Source organism: Manis javanica, chromosome 3 (assembly GCF_040802235.1).
Source record: "Manis javanica isolate MJ-LG chromosome 3, MJ_LKY, whole genome shotgun sequence".
In the NCBI taxonomy this organism is placed as follows: domain Eukaryota; kingdom Metazoa; phylum Chordata; class Mammalia; order Pholidota; family Manidae; genus Manis; species Manis javanica.
Window position 1 is genome coordinate 45,483,181 of NC_133158.1, and position 16,640 is coordinate 45,499,820.

The 16,640-nt window shown below is 47.4% G+C and overlaps 1 long non-coding RNA gene across 3 annotated transcripts; it reads left to right on the plus strand.

The window, feature by feature from the left end:
* Window positions 1-58: 58 nt before the first annotated feature.
* LOC140848364 (uncharacterized) lies at window positions 59-7,449 on the plus strand. 3 transcript variants are annotated; one of them, XR_012129125.1, is made up of 4 exons: window positions 59-199; window positions 5,462-5,695; window positions 6,869-6,949; window positions 7,161-7,449. It is a non-coding gene; the product is annotated as an uncharacterized lncRNA (long non-coding RNA). The 3 variants fall into 3 exon arrangements; XR_012129126.1 differs by having other exon boundaries at window positions 5,462-5,573; XR_012129127.1 differs by lacking the exon at window positions 6,869-6,949 and having other exon boundaries at window positions 5,462-5,573.
* The last annotated feature ends 9,191 nt before the right edge of the window (window positions 7,450-16,640 follow it).

Consider the following 16,640-nt stretch of genomic DNA (forward strand, 5'->3'; position numbering starts at 1 on the left):
GCTCGGTGGGCCCGCGGTCCCAGCCCCTCCGTGCGCCCTCGAGGCCGACGGCCGTGCGCCCCGGGAGGCCCGGCGGAGAGGTCCCCCCTGGAGCATTCGGAATCCTCCCAGGTCTCGAGGCTTGCACCCCAAATGTGCCTCCCGAATTCGGCAGAAACGGAGTGGTGGCGCTGGTGGCAGCGAGGGGCCAAAGGCTGGGGTAATAAGGGACTCATTCTGGCCCCATTCTTGGACCTCCTCATGGACCTAGGATTTTTTTCATCCTTCTGTCATGAAAAGATGAAATGATAAATGCACGAACTGGGCCCTTTGCTAGGTCACTGAGGCCGCCCTACCGAGAAGCCCCATTCCTTCAGCCTTTGTGTGAGGGGCGCCCCCTAGAGTTGAGCGGTGCCTCGATGGTAACCAGTTTTCTAGCTAATCGCCCTGATGATTCTCCAAGGCATTGTTGTTCCGACTTAAAATATGAGGGCATGGAACCTTAGGGCAAATAGCTTGCCGGGTCATAAAACGGCCAAGTGGGAAACTCAGGATTGAAATTCGAGTTTATCTGACTCCCAGCCACAATAAAAACCATCACCCATACTGCCGGTTTTCATTTCTAGCAGAAAAATGCTTGACTCCGTGGCTAGAAATGTGTGCATTACCTTTTCAGATTCAGATCACATTCTCAATATTTTAGAGGAAAATATAGATTCCTGAAGATGGGTATAAAAAATAAAACAGCCCAGCTTAGGTCATGGGACTGAAAGTTGGTGCATTTCAGGGACTGCAGTGCTGTGAAGGGGAGAGGCACAGCCTCACTTCTGCGTTACTAAGGTTCCTGGTTACCATGGCAACCCCCAAACCCGGAGATATCTGGATAACTGAGATATTGCACCTTAACGTTTCCAGGTACCTGCTGATCTTCAGGCATCAGTACTGCATGGGTCAGAGTCAGGGTGTGCGCATGGCTGAAACACCCAGGTGCAGGGCAGATTGATACTTCCAGTAGACTGAATTGATTCTGATGGCTTCTCAGTGTATATTCAGGTCCAGATCAGAAATCATAGATTGGTTAAGAAGGAATTTCATAAATGGAATACAGGTCCATAGTAAATTACCATGGAGACCTGAGGAGTATGCTAATTTTTTTTTTTAACTATAGCAGAAAATACTGACTCATCTGCGCTGCAGTTTCAGCTAGTAGAGGGTCTTTTCCCCCGGGCTACTCACACAGCTTCTGACAGTGTCTGAGAAGCTTGGTCCCAGTTATTTCGGTCAAGTTCATTGCTCAGGGCAGGACTGCCTTGTGCATTTCACCTGCCCCCATGCCCATAGGTGTTCAGTGTCGATTGTTCCGGGGCCCCCCGAGTCACTGAGGCCCACTGACTTTCAGGAGAGACGTCTGTCCTCCCTGAGGGGCTGGCGCAGTCTAGGGACTGGTAGGGGCACTTTGCTCATGCCCGGCGCTATCCAACACATCTGAGCAAAAAGATGTCAAAAGAAGGAGCACCAGTCTGGACACAGGCCCTTCCTGACAGGCATTTTTCTTCTCGTTAAACTTTGGGCAAGTTCTTTCCTCTGTAGAAGAAAAGTAATTGTGGAGCCTGTGTCATTCAACACAGACCCAGATAGGTAAAGAATATGTTAGAGTGTTGAGTGCATGGTTGAGAAGAGCTCGAAATGGTAAAGCTATTCAGTTTCTTTTTCCAAGCTCCCCTCTGGGAGCATTTCATGAAAAACCCTTTGAAAACACACACACACACACACACACACACACACACACACACACACACACACACACACACACACACACACACACACACACACACACACACAAAATCATCTCTACTCTCTCAGATATGTGTGAAAACCTATTGCAGTTCATCTGGCCAGAAGCACAAATGGCATCCCTGAAAGGGGCAGGAGGCTGCGATCAAATACCAGCCTGGACTCTCAATTCCCACCCAAGCCCCTGTCCCTCCCTGCTTCCTCTCCGGAGGGGCTTGAACACAGGCTCTGCAACTGGAGTAGCCCCCGGCCCTGGGTCCTACCCTGCAGCAGCTGATCGCCTCTGCTCTTGGGTGGGCACGTGCCCATAATAAAATAGCATATCCTCCTTCTTGGGCCACATCAGGTTCCTAATATTTTTTACCTTCCTGCTATTAGTCGGTGTCCTAGTTACTCAGCAAAGCTAAAACCTGGCCTGGCTGAAGCCTGTGATTATTCACTGAGGATTATGGCTTGATTCACAGGGAACACCAGACTTTCCAGTAAATTAACATAATCAAAGTACGACCCTTGTGCTTCAAGATCAAAAGTCGAAGGTGTTAGAAGAAAATTAAGTAAGGAGACATGCAGGGTGAAATGATCAAATACAGTCTGCCGATATGAGTTTAAGAGTGTTCTTAACTCTGTCCCCTTAAGAAAGAGGGAAGCTCATGGAAAAGAAGAGGAAAGGTGATTTTACAGTAGAATGTATATATTAGAAAAATTGAATGTCTAGAGAGTAAAATGCAGATCAAGAGTCTTTAGAAACCAGACGTAATTATTAAAAATGATTAGCTTACCAGGTCATCCAGTTAAAAACCAAAACAAAATGTTTCCTTAGGAACAGTCTGTATTTACCTTTAAGACCAAATCAATAATCAACAAACAGTTTGAGGTGGTTTCCAGTTGCAAGCTAAACAGACGTCATTAGGACTGAGGTGTATCATGTATTCATTCAGCAAAAATGGTGTCAGCTGCTAAGACAAAGAAGAGTTAGGCTTCATCCCTGTCCTTGGAGAAATAAAAATGGAGTACAAGGAACTGTAAACATCACATGCGAATGTGAAACTTTGGAAATCCTGGAGGGAGGGAAGCTGAGCTAAGAAAATGCACTTAGAGAGAAATAATTGAATTCACGCATCTTCTGGCACCTGCATTTCCTTTGTTGATCATTGACTCCACAGTCACTGCAGATGTGGGCGGGCAGTGCCTGGCAGTGGTGCCAGTCCACTGGCATGTATTAGGGTCAGGAATGGATAACGTCAGGCTTTGTAACCCACCTCCCCTCACCTCCATATACGCACACATGTAACACATCCAGCTAGCCCTCCACTCCTGCCCATTTGCAGGTGGCCATGGGTGCCACAGGAATCCCTGGCCAACTTAGGGTCCTTTGGCAGCTGTCCTGCCACCCACCAGTATGGGTGCAAATTGGGCAACAGTGGCTAGTGTTCATTCTCTTGTTTAAGATTCCTGGGAACAGCCAATCTGGGACTACCCTGCAGGTCAGAAGCTTTTCTTAATGTCCCATGATCATTTCTTCTGCTTCTGCTTGACTGATTTGTCCCTTGGGTTCTCTGTGGGCATGAAGGCGTTAAAACTAGAGTCTGAGCTCTTAACTCTGAAGGGCAGCCTGTGGGGCCAGACTCTCTGAGGTTGAATCCCAGGTCAGCCCTTCACTAGTGGCCCCCTGTGGGCTTCAGTTTCTTAACTTCTCTGGGTCTCAGTTTTCTTCTCTGTCAACTTTGCATAATAGCGGTCCTTTTCTCCTAGAGCTGCAAGGTTAAATGAGTTAATGTTTATTAAGCTTTGAACAATGCCTGGCACATAATTAAGTTTAAGTGTGTGATAAATAAGCATCAGCCCCCGACCCTGGGAGAGCTTGGTCCCGCCATCCCCTTCAGCCGTCTTGATCACCACCCTGTTCTACACTCCAGCCAGGGTTTCCTTCCCTGTAATTCTCTTGCCTTTGGTGGTAAGAGACCAGGGATGAAACAGTGAGTTTTAAAATTGGAAAACCTTTAGGGCATTGATCAGTGAGATCAAGTCCTGTTTTTATAAGGATACTGAGGACCAAAGAGGATCAATTCCTTCCCTGAGGTCACGTGGCTATTTCCTGGTAGGGCTGGGGCCACAGTCTGGGCTTGCTTGCCCCACCGCCTCCCCCAAGCAGAGGTTTCCTTGCAAGGAGTATTCTCAGAGTATTTGAACCACCTTCAAAATCCACCGCGAGCAAACTGCATGATGACATGCTCTAGGCAAGTCTGAACAACAAAAATAGTAAGAGACCCTTTGTGTTCTGCAGAATTGATAATCCCCAAATAAATGTGTCTGAAGTATGAGTCAGACCTGTGCAGATATATGATTCTGTAGTTGTGTGTGTATTTTTCTGAATCACACAATGATTCCCGCAGTCTTTACTGAACCGAATAAGGCTCAGAGCACTGACCTGGTCTTCACACAAACAGAGAGTTAGTCATTATCATGTCCATCAGTCTAGCAAATGATTAAGTAGATTAATTCACAGGCCACTTTGGGTGGCAAAGTAAAACCTGGATTAATGTTCTAAAGCTAAATAATGTAACAGGCTTAATCAGGTGTGTGAATAAATCACTGAGACATTGGGAGATTTGTTATATCCATTTTTTTGAGGAGTGCTTTCCAATTGACGCAGTATTTCCCCTTTTGCATTTATGAATTTTGGAATCTATTCTATTTCAGACCCACTGAGCTGTTAGTTCCTCTTGTTTGTAGCTGTTCTGTACATTATGTCTCATATCCCGCTCCAGGCTAATGCCGTTTACCTCTAAATGCTAAGCTTCACCACCTTGAACATGCCTCTGGTTCAGGTTAAGGATGAGAAAGAGGGCCAAGCACCAACTCTTAACTGTTAGGGGAGATTCTTACGAGATGCCATAGGAGTGCTCAGTACTCCTAGCAAAACAACACACCTTTACTTGACCCTTAAAACCAAGCAGAGCTGACTGACAGGTACCTGCTGTAAGAACCCTGTAGCAGGGACACACCCCACCCCATCTATGGCTGGAGAAAAGGACAGGTGGTGGGACCAGACATCTTGACATTCTTAGTTGTTTTTTTTTAAACAAGAGGCCTACTTTCATTTTGCATTGGGCCCTGCAAATGACATAGTCCGTCCCAGGTGGGACATTCCCCATAGGGCTTTCCGCAAGAGCAGGGAGCCAGCACTCTGTCTCACATAACACAGGGCAGGTGGCGAGCTGCCAGTGCCTGTCCAAGGCAGGTCTGGGCCTCTGTGCCAGTCTCATTGTTCTCTTCAAACTGTCCTTTCCTGTTTGACAATGGGAGTTCAAAGCATGTGTTTTTCAAAGGCTCTCTGGGCTGGATATAAATGCTTCTATTTGCGATCATTAACACTTTTTAGAAGTCACAAAAGAGCATTTTGTGTGTGGGAGGGGCTGTATGCATACATGTGTATATGTGTATACACACACACACACACACACACACACAAGCACCTTTGATGAGTAATCCACATACCATAAAATGTTCCTCTGAAAGTACACCATCCAGTATATTCAGGACTACTCCCAGATGTGTGCAACTGTCCTCCAGGTCAGTTTTAGAACATTCCCTCACCTCCCAAAGAGCCCTGTTCCCATCAGCTGTCACCCGTTGTCCTCATCACTCCCCAGTGCTGAGTAACCGCTGGCCTGCTTTCTGTCTCTAGATTTGCCTATTCTGGACATTTCGTGTGAGTAGATGTACACTCCAGGGCCCCTTGTGACTGGCTTCTTTCACGGGGAGGAATGTTCTCAAAGGCCGTCCATGTTGCAGAACTGGTGAGACCTCTTCCTTCTGTGGCCGATATACTTCTTTATTCTGTCCACCTGTCTGATTTCTGTTGTACGTCCCCTGAAGCTGTGGGCCTGTACCACGAGATGACAGCGTCCTGAGCACCCAGGTGGGTCACCCCTGATGTTCTCTGCCTGGACCGGCCTGGCAGGGGCATCATACTAGGATGTCAGTCAGACCTGCCCCTCCTGAGCTAAAACCCTTCCGTCGCCCGTGTGCTACTGGGAAGAAAAGGCCTTATGACGTCATGGGGCGGGTATCCCTCCAGCACCCTGCTGTGACCCCTCCCCTCTCTTGATCCTGGCTCCCTCCGGGTGCCAGCACGGCCTCCCCCAAACACCAGGCGGCTCCTCCCTCTCTCTGGGAAGGTCTTCCGCAGACACCACATGGTTCCTTCCCTCACCCCCTCCAGAACTTGACTAAATAGTCACCTTTGCTCTAACCTTCCCTGGCCACCCCATCTAAATTTTCAATCACTCCCCATCTGACCCAGCACGACATTTTTTTTTCTTAAGCCCTTTTCATTTTTGAACTTTCTGCACTTTTTATCCTATTAATCCTTCCCCTACCCCCTGCCCTGGAAGGACTCGTGTCCCTTTGGGGCAGGGACTGCATTCATTTTGTCCACTCCATTTCTGCAGTGCTCAGAACAGCTCCTGACACACAGAACTCAATAAATATTTGTTGAGTGAATAACAGTAATGAACTCTGAGGATGAATTTTCCAATGAATATGTACAATGGCTAATAAGTATGGACATGTATGTTTTACTAATAAAAGGATATAAATACATTATGCAATTTCTTCTGTAATACTTTGCTGAAATAGTAAATACGGTAATAATGATAAAACCTTGCATTTATATAGCACTTGATACTTTTCCTAGACTTGTCTCCTATGACATTGCTTACTCTGGATTGCACTGCTATCTCCAGTTTAAGTGACTTGCCCAAAGTCACAGAGCAAACTCCTATGAGATGCAGGACTAAAATCTTCCAAAGTTTCTGTGGAGAGTGTTTTCCCGACGAAGCATTCAGGATGGCACTTTGCATCTGGGTAGCCCTTCAGAGTCTCTACCAACTGTTTCACAGACATCAGCTGCCCTGCCCCTTGCTTGCTCTGTGATAAGCAAGCATGCCCTGTTAACCAGTATTCCCGTTAACCAGTGAGTCCACTGTGACTCAGCCTGGCCCGTTGAGGGCTAGCACTGGGCCTCTGCTCTTTGCACTGACTTGACTGCCAAATGACAGACAGTGACATCTGGCTTCCCTGTGCTTTGCAGAACAAGATACAGCCTGATCCTCGGTATTTGAGGCTGTCTTGCTGGTCAGTCCCCTTATGTCGGGGTGTCCTGAGACCCACGGTGAGCTATGCTTTCAAACCAATTGTTCCAGCCATGTGGCTAGCAAGGGAAGCTCACCCTCTTGCTTTTTATCCTCCATGGATGGGTTCCCCTTCTCTGTGTGATAACTCCGTGAAGGGGGCAAGTGGGGGCGCCCAAAATGTATGTCTGCATCCTAACTCCTGCAACATATGAACGTGACCTTATTTAGAAAAAACAAATGTTTTTGCAGATGTGCAAAATGAAGACCTTCAAGATGAAATCATCCTGGGATATGCTGGTGGGCCCTAAATCAGAGGGGTGTCCAGGAGAGACACAGGGAAGAGGAGAAGCCATGTGCGGACCAGGGCAGAGACTGAAGTGAAGCAGCCACGAGTCAGGAAGCAGCTGAAGCCTCCAGAAGTCGGTGGGGAGCTGGAAGGACCCTGCCTACAGCCTCGAGAGGAGCACGGCCCTGCCGGCGCCTCGATCTTGGACTCTCGGCCTCCAGACTGTGAGAGAATAAATTCCTGTCATTTCCGGCCACCGAGTTTGTGGTGATTTGTTACAGTGGCCACAGGAAATTCATACAATCTTCTTGTGAGAAGTGGAGAGCATGAGAGTGGGCAGGCACCAGGGTTGGAGGTCAAAAGACGAAGCTTTCTAAGAAAGTGAGGGATTCTAGCATGCATAAACAGTTTTGGTACATTTACAAAATCAAAGATTAAAAAGTTGAATCAAGCAGGGACTTGGGTCTGACATTCTCTACAGGAAAATGAGAAAAGGGGATTTATGAAACTGCTTCATCAAGCGCTTCAGCCGGTGGGGGCAACGTGCATGTGATTCTGGTGATTACATGTCGGCAAGTTCAGTGTGTTCTGGGGGATGAGTCATCATCTACCATTCCTTGGAAAAAAGTCATAAAAGAAAAAGAACTTACAAACTCAGATCAGTTCCATGTTAGTAATGGTGTGAAGTGGTTGGGTGACAGAAGATTGGGAGGGATCAGAAGGCCCTGGGCCCTTCTGCTCCTGTTCGCCCCTTGTTTCCCCCGGCTGGGTTTTCTGGGGCCCCTCAGCTTTGAATCTAGCCCAATCCCTGTTCCTGAATTGTCAAGAGAACTGAGCTGGCCCTGTGAACTTCTGGAACGGCCAAAAGTACACCAACAGCCAGCTCCATGGTCTGGTGGGGAATGGACCGCGTCCCAACCCAGGGTCACTGAGAGCTGGGGCCTGAGAACCTCCCTGGGCCCTGCTCTGCTGTGCACCAGAACTTACCGCTTCCCTCACTCTGGTCTCCTGAGATGGGGCTTCTGCCTCCGTCTCATGTCTTCAGCTGGGACTGGTCCCCTGCCTGGTGTCCTCAGTCCCTTCCCCGGCCTGAAGCATGTCCAAGTTGTGCCATCCAAGCACTGCCCCATACAAGGACCACCTGTCTGCCTGGCCTCTGTGCATGGAATACACCAGGGTTTCCTTGCAACCCATCTGTTAGCATGTGTGAGTGTTAATGTGGAACCTCAAGTGTTGATTTCCACACGACTCATCACAGACCAGGGGGACAGAAGTGGTGAAGCAGGGAGCCAGCCCCGTGGTTGCAGTGACAGTAAATGTATGTGACAAGGGTGGCTTGGATCAGTGAGCTGATGGTGGAGATGGCGAGAGGCCTCCTCAGGTACAGGCACTGCCACCCACCAGCTGCGCAAGCTAAGGCCTGGGAGTCATCTTCAGCCCCACAGGTCATCAGCAAACCCTGTGGATACTACTTCAAAACATGACTCAAATCTCACCACATGTCACTCCTTCTGTTTCCCTACCCATCATCATTTTTCTCACCTTGACCAAGCATCAACCTCCTAACTGTGGAGCTCTCCTAATCCCCCTGCCCCATCCCTCCGGTGATCCATCCTCCACACAGCAGTCAACAGTCTTTGAAAAAATAAATCCTGTGAGGCCACCTCTCCCCTCAGAATCCTCCAAAAGCTTCTCACCCCACAGAGAATAGAATCCCCATTCCTTACATGCCCTGGACCACCTGGCCTGCTTCCTCCCACCATCCTCTCCTTTCTCAGTCTCCTCCTGGAGCCCCCCAAACCTGTTCCTGCCTCAGGGCCTTTGCACTTGCTAGTCTCTGGAATGCTCTTTCCCCCGTCTCTGCAAGGCTGCTCCTTCTCATCATCCAGGATAAGTGCGAGTGGCTCAGGAAAGTCCTCTCTGACCCCAGATCAGAAGGCTCCTCACCTTCCCACCCCTGTCGCATTGTGCTGATAATGCTCCGCCTAGCACTTGTCACTACAGAATTACCCAGTTATTTGACTTTGTTGTCTTTCCCCTGCATAGTAAGACACAGGCTCCATGAGAGCACAGCCCTTGTCCATCTTGCTCATTGCTGGTCCCAGAATGTTCAGGGGCATCTGGTGTGTCTGAGGTGTGGATGCACAGTGTTCAGTGAAGAGGAATGACTGCCTACATTCAACCTCTCACATCTTTATGACTCCTAAGTTTCATTATCCAAAGTGTCTCCCACTAGTAATCACTTTGCTCACCTATTGCCCTGATAAGAAAGTCACTGAGCAAATAGTGACTAAGGCGAACCTTGGGCATTTGTCGCTAGGACTTTCCCTCTGGGTGACAGTGACTGAGGCATGATTAGCTCTTTTGGTATACCTACCTTTGAAGATAAAAGACCTTGAGCAAAATATCCTGCTGAGGAGCAAGCAGGCCATCTGTCACACTCGCCCTGTCTGCCTTTCCAGTACACCCAGCAGGCCACACTGATGCTCGCCCCTCCATCCCACTGACCTTGAGGCCCTCACTCAGTTGGGTGTGTTTCCTGGCTCAGGCCTGCCAGGGTAGAGGTGAAGTGACCACGGCTGTCCAGGTGCACATTGCACACCCAAATGGCCCTTGCCCCGGGTGGGCTTGGGCTGCAGACGCCACACAGGTGCTCTTCACGTGGGCAGATGACAGGTGGCTCTGAAAGCGCTTGGTGCAGAGATGCTGTCTCGCAACCTCCCAGGCACTTAAAATACAGCAAAAGCACACGGTCTGCCCCTCACATGGAGGAACACTTGAACATAACGTATAACAAGATCCCACCAATCCAGGGGCTTAACTGAGCTCGAAGCTTACTGTTCTAGCTTAACAATAACACTTGGGGAAAGCGGTCCAAAGGCTGCTTGGTGGCTCAGTGACGCTGGGCCTGAGGCTTTTCTGTCTTGTTCTGCCCTCGCTTCCTGGCTAAAGATGGCTCACTACCAAGTCCACACTGCTCCCTGAGACAGCAGACAGGGGGACAGGGGCACATTCTTTTACAGACATATTCAGGATTGCACACGGCGGTCCTGCACACTCCTGCTGGTCTGGAGTCAGTCACTTGCCTTCGGCTAGCTGCAGGGGTGCTGAAGCACCGTCTTCAGCTGAATGAGCCTGTGCTAAGCCTGGATCCCACCAGGGATGCCCTACCCCTGGCTCATCTCCAGGGCAGACCTCCGGCTCTTCCATCTCTTTCCCTTCCCGAATCCATCTGGAACTGGACCGTGGATTCCAGCTCCTCAATTTCTCTAGCTGTCAGTCTCTTCTTTCCATCCTCACCAATCTCCCAGGGATGGGAACCAGAGCATCTGGAAGAGATTTTCTAACCAGGTGCCTTCCCTCTGATGTGTGCCTTTCAGTTAACACTACGCCCAGCAGCCAGACACACTTTCTAACCCATCGCCCTGATTGTGATATTCCCCCACCCAAAAACGTCCAGTGCCTCTGCACTGCTCTTAAAATGAAACCTAAACAGTATGGTGTAGCTTTCATCTGCACTGCCAGCCTTGTCTCCCACACCCCCTCACCTCCTACCCCGTGAGCCTCAAGATCTGGCCAGGGGAAGGGGAGGACAGTGAGGAAAAAAGAGAACAGAAATGTACTGAGGGCCTTTTGTAATGATCATTGTTATGGTCTGAACGTGGGTGGCCCCCAAACTCATGTGTTAAAACCTACCCCTCGATGTGATGGTTTTTGGAAGTGGGGCCTTTAAGAAAGGATTGGGTCCTGAATGGGATCAGGGCCTTTATAAAAGTGTCCCTAGAGAGTGCCCTTGCCCCTCTGCCACATGAGGGAGAAGACAGCCCACTATGAAGTTAAGGCAGACCCTGTACCTGCCAGTGCCCTGTTCTTGGACTTCTCAGCCTCTGGAGCTGTGAGAAATAAGTTTCTTTTGTTTGCAAGGCACCAGTCTGTGGTATTTGCTGTAACAGCCTGAACGGACCAAGACAATCATCACGGATCACTGGGTGTCCACAGAGCACCAGGCCGGGTTTGCGCATGTTCCTTACAGGAACCTCACTGGCTGTCTGGGCCAACTCCTGGGTCTTACGTCCTAGGCTGTAATGGTCAGTTTGCCTGACCGTTTCTCCTGGAGTCTTTAAGGCCCAGAAGGTTCCTTGAGCATCCATGGATGAAGGAAGCTCCGGGCTCTTTTATAGAAGTTGTAAGGTGGTTATTTCCAGGCAGGAGAGGCCAACAGGACAGGCCGAGATCAAAATAGTCAGTGGATAGGGCCAGGATCCCGGCTGGCTGATTGCAAAACTACCTCTTTATTCCCCGAGATTTCTAGCAAAGGCTGCAAGGCCTGGTCTCTGGTTGTGCTTCCTTGGTCATGCACTTAACAGGAGCAAAAGTGCTGTGGCCCTCAGAGGTCATGCCTGATCCAGCTGCCAGCTCTCCAGGCCTGGTGAACAGGGACTGACCTGTGTCACCAGATTGTCACTTGGAACCCTTCAACTGATTCCAAGGCCCATATCTGTTCTCAGACCCAGAGCTCTCATATGAACCGTGTGCATGTGAGCATTCCTGCTACGCTTCTGCTAAGGGCTTTGGGGGTGTCCCTATACCTTTCAGGGTCAACTCAACACAAGCTCTCTGTTAATACCAATTCCAGGGGACTCAGATACCCCTGGGATCCCTGGAGAAACAGCTGCCTTTGTGGGGGAGTGGTCAGAAAATACAGTCATGTGACTGAGAAGCTCCCTCAGGGCATCTGGCTTTGCTGCCTACCACGTGATCTCCTACAGGACCCTTTGGGTCTGATGCCTCAGTTTCTCCCACAAAGCAGAGATAATACTCCTGCCTGGTCAATTACACAAATGCTGGAAGAGCTATGCCCCCATCTCCTCCCCCCCTTTCTTACTCACAAATATTGATTGAGTCCCTGCTATGTGCCAGCCCCAGTTTTATTTTACGCAACCTGGGAAACATTAATGAACAAAACAGACAAATATCTCGGCTCTCAAGGAGTTTACAGGAGCGCAGGGTGGGGTGGGGGGGATATACATGATAAATAGTAAACATGACAAATAAGTAAAGTGATTAGAAATTAAAATGGCAATAAGTGCACAAGGGGTAAAATGCAGAACAAGACCAGGGAGTAATATTTTTTAAGTGAATAACATTTTTTAAGTGAAAAGTCACTGTATATTTTAACACAACAAGAAGATTAGTGTAAAGCATGGTATTGTTTTACGTTTCTGTAAATCTTAATTTCTAGCTTAATAGAAAGCAATTGGCTTCTCATACCTGCCTCTGAATTCAATCCATTGTAGTAACACATGTCACAAAGCCTCTGGAAAAAAATCTGCTGTGCACTATTGCTTGGCAACAAGAATGAAGAAGGCAAACCACACTTATGAAAGCAGTTTTAACCTCATGGATCCCCAGAAAGAGGCTCAGAGACCGCAGGGACCACACTTTGAGAACCACTGCTTTCACGTATTCTATCTAGTCATTTTTCAGATGAGAAAACTGGGGTCCCAAGTGGGACAGTGTCTTTCTGAGGTCTCTAGGCCTGTCAGTAGCATGACTGAGGAGCACACCCGTGACTTCTTACCTCAGCCCAAGGTTACTCTCCCCAGTGTAATGTTTATTTGTTGCTCGGTTATTTTAATGCAAAGCAAACACCAGGTATTTAATTATGCTCACAATGAAGCCACAACTTTTGAAATAATTACGTATAAACTGAGTGGCCATGCATTGCCAAAGGTGCAGTGCGCAGGCCCAAGGAGCATGGCCGGTAATGGCGTGTTTACCGCTCCAGTGACCTCCCTGGTGACGGTCCGCACAATGCCCCTTTGTGCTTTCTGAAAGCCTGTGTGTGTTAGGTGAAGCCTCTGTACAGTGAGAGGAGTCATTACAATAACAGTAAGTGTTCCCTTTAATGAATGGGACAAAGGTGATTTCAGCTGAATCTTGACTGGAGGAGGGGAGGTAATGAGCTGCTCTGCAACAGCCGTCACCCTTGGAAGTACATCCCACCTTCTCGACAGGTGAATTTGACACACTTGACCTCCGCTCCCAGGAGGCACGGCTTAATCACAGACACTAGCATGAATGAGTCAACTCCTCTGGTTCAAGGACCACAAAAATACGGCTGCCAGTGGTCACCATTTCCAGGTTCCTATTCTAGGAAGTACAGGCCCTTGAAGTGAGTGTGGTCTGAACACACAGTGCCTTCCCTGGGCTCCCCAGGTGTCCAGGCCTTAGTCATCTAGATGTTATCAAGATGTAGAAAGCTCTGGCAGGGTCGGGAGTGAGTCACTGGGCCTACCAAAGACCAATAAGCAAACAGAAATGAAGTAGGAAAATCAATATGGTGTACTTGATTCAATGGGCCCCACCGGGATTGTGCAAGTGAAGATTTCAGCCCCCGGGAGGCAGTGTCTGGGCAGTGACCCCCACGTCCTGCTCCCTGCTCCCAGCTCTGGGGCCCATAGAATTGATGGGGATCTCTAAGCCTTGTCCAAGACTTGCTGTTTTAACCTGCTAGTCACATGCCAATCTCCCACAGTGGACTTACTTTCGGAGTGTAAAAATGTAAATCCAGCCGCATGCAGTAAGGCTTCTAGAAAGGAGGACAGGTCCAGGGCCTTGCAGGAGAAGGAGATGGGGTTACTTCTGGAAAAAGGGAGGTTGACTCCACAAAGTTAAAGTTTATTCTTTTAACAAACAGCTTAAACTAAGAACCTATATTTTAAGATTTTACTTCCCTATCTTTTAGACATTTTTATATCATAAAGTAATTTGGTTGATAAGGCTTTTATGGCCATCATAAATTTAAGTTATTAAATATTTCCCATGTTTACTGAGGCTCTGAAGGAACTCAGATGTTTAGTGTGTTATATTCTGTGAAATAAAGAATTCATTTTCATGTTTCCTTTCTCAAATTTTCAACTCTTTGCTTTTGTTGGTAAAGCAACACTGTAATTAAGTACAGATGGAAAAAATATGGGCCTATAATACTGTCTCAGAATAGGACTCAATGCTAATGCTAACTTCACAAAGCTATTGCTTTAAAATTAGAGAAATTACATAGACAAAAGTTAGAAAATGTAAAAGTTACACCATATTTAATGCTAATACTAAATAGTTTAAAGAACTATTGACTTATTTCTATTGAAATGACTTAAATACCCTTATCTCTGTCCCATTAAAAATTTGACATTCTTATTAGTGACATACACTCATCATTAGTGACATATCACTTATGTTTAGTGACCATCACTAATCTAATAAACTGATTTTAGACTCTCTGCTTTGAATCAGTATTGTGGATGGTATGTAAGACGAGCAGTTTTGCTTTTGTTTTTGTCTGACCAACTTATTGCCCATCTTTCCACGTATCATAAGGATGTGGACCTCTTACTCAATTTACCATAGTCAAAAGAACGTTCTAGATCTGCCAGCATCAGATACACTTTTTTCCCCAATGGTGTGATATGGTGAATGAGAAAATGCAGGGATCTTAATGGTGCCTATAGCTATTCTCCTTTACATCAGTTCACTCAGCATATAGTACATGCTTAATAAACAGGGACAGATTACAGAAGAAAAAATAAAATTTATTATGATGGCATTAAACCATAAATTGTACAAGAAAATCCCCATCTTGATAAAGAACCCTTTTTTTTAATGGTTGCTGGATGTGTGGGAATTTCAGGAGAAACTTAAGAAATGTCAGGCAGTTGACATACATACACAGAGGCTGAAAGCCAGCCATGCTCCCAGCCCTGTCAGCTCAGCCTTCACAGAAAAAAATCACACAACTCTGCCTGGAACCTCCATTGCCCCTGCCTTGAGGCCCAAGGTGATCACTAACTCTGAAGCTTTGGTATCCTGGAAATAAATTACCAGCCCAAGATGGTGCAGCTCCTGCCCAGGGGCCACAGTGGCAAACGGGAACAGATAACTGTGTGTCCTGTAAATGCTCTGCTTGACCAGAAAGGCAGTATGTCCAGTTAGCCAGTCCCTGGATACCAAGCTGCCCCTGGGTGCTCTACCCACTTTCGGTTCTGTATTCCCCACCCTAGAGAAACCTCCTGCCAGCTGCCCTTTCTGCCGACCTCGTGCAGGCCAGCCGCTTCATGAAGTGTTGAAGTTTGTATCACCTACATTGTCTCCCTTAGTCATGTCATAACAGTGTCTGTGGGTCCCACTGAAAGATAAATGGAGGCAGATTAAACATTTTTAAAAGTTTATCTGAGTAGAAATCCACTCAGATCAGGCGGCGCCAGGTCCCTCAGTTGTTAGCAGCTTCCTCTCCACCATGGCCCTAGGAAAGACTTCCACAGAGGGCACACACAGGCCAAGGCCGGCCTTCCCTGGTGGGCTGGGGGCAATGGGTGGTCTTAGCCTTTGATTTCCGAACCTTGAGGCACTTGAGAGGCTCAGATTTTGGTGTTTACATAGGGCACTGAGGCATTAGAGTCACCTGGGTCCAATGGCCTCCTTGCTTAATTACCTTAACAGGCCTAAACTGCCAAATTTGGGATTAGAACCCTACAAAAGTTTATTTTAGGACACAAACTTGAAAGGAAATTTCGGCCAAAAAACAGCCACATTTGGACTAATATACAGACCTTCCTCGCCTTAGAGTGGGATACATCCCGATGAGCTCACAGTAAATTGAAAATGTCAAAAAATGAAAATGCGTTTAGTATGCCTCACCTACTGAACATCATAGCTTAGTCTAGTCTACCTTCAGTGGACTCGGAACACTTACATTAGCCTACAGTTGGGAAAAACCATCAAACTGATCCTGGCATAGATCAGCTCTTGGCTCGGCCATTCACTAGCTGTGTGTCTTTGGGCTCTGCTGCCCCTCTCTGGGCCTCAGCTATAACATGGGGATCATAGCACCTACCTCAGTGGTGTTATAAAGGTCAGTAGCCACCCTATGCTAGACTGGTCTATTTATCTACCTGCTTTCCATATATCTGTTTATCTATCTATCTATCTTTCTATATCTATTTATCTATCATCTATCTATAGCTCATCCATACACCAGGCCACATACACAGTATTTTGGCACAGTCTGTGCTAGGAATACAAGTGGTCATTGGCTACACTGCATCCAAAAATAACTCAGTTTTATATTTTTTTGTATAAAGTAGGACTGTTCATTTCTCTAATTTGAGAACCTAGTATATTGATGAAGTTTGATAATCTAGTAGAACATAGTAAAAATGAAAAACTGAGAAGAAATGGAAGATACTATTTTCTTGTTCTGTCCAGCTGCTGAGTGATAGAACAGAACTGGCTTTCTTAAGTTTAGTTTAATGACATAGGACAATGGAATGAATCAATGTACTGTGGAAAGTAAAAGCTTGCAGGCCCAGACTGTTAGCAGCTACTTCAGGGTACAGCCATTTCTACTCCATCAGGTGGACCTTCTTCTCTGAACCTCCCTTTAGGTT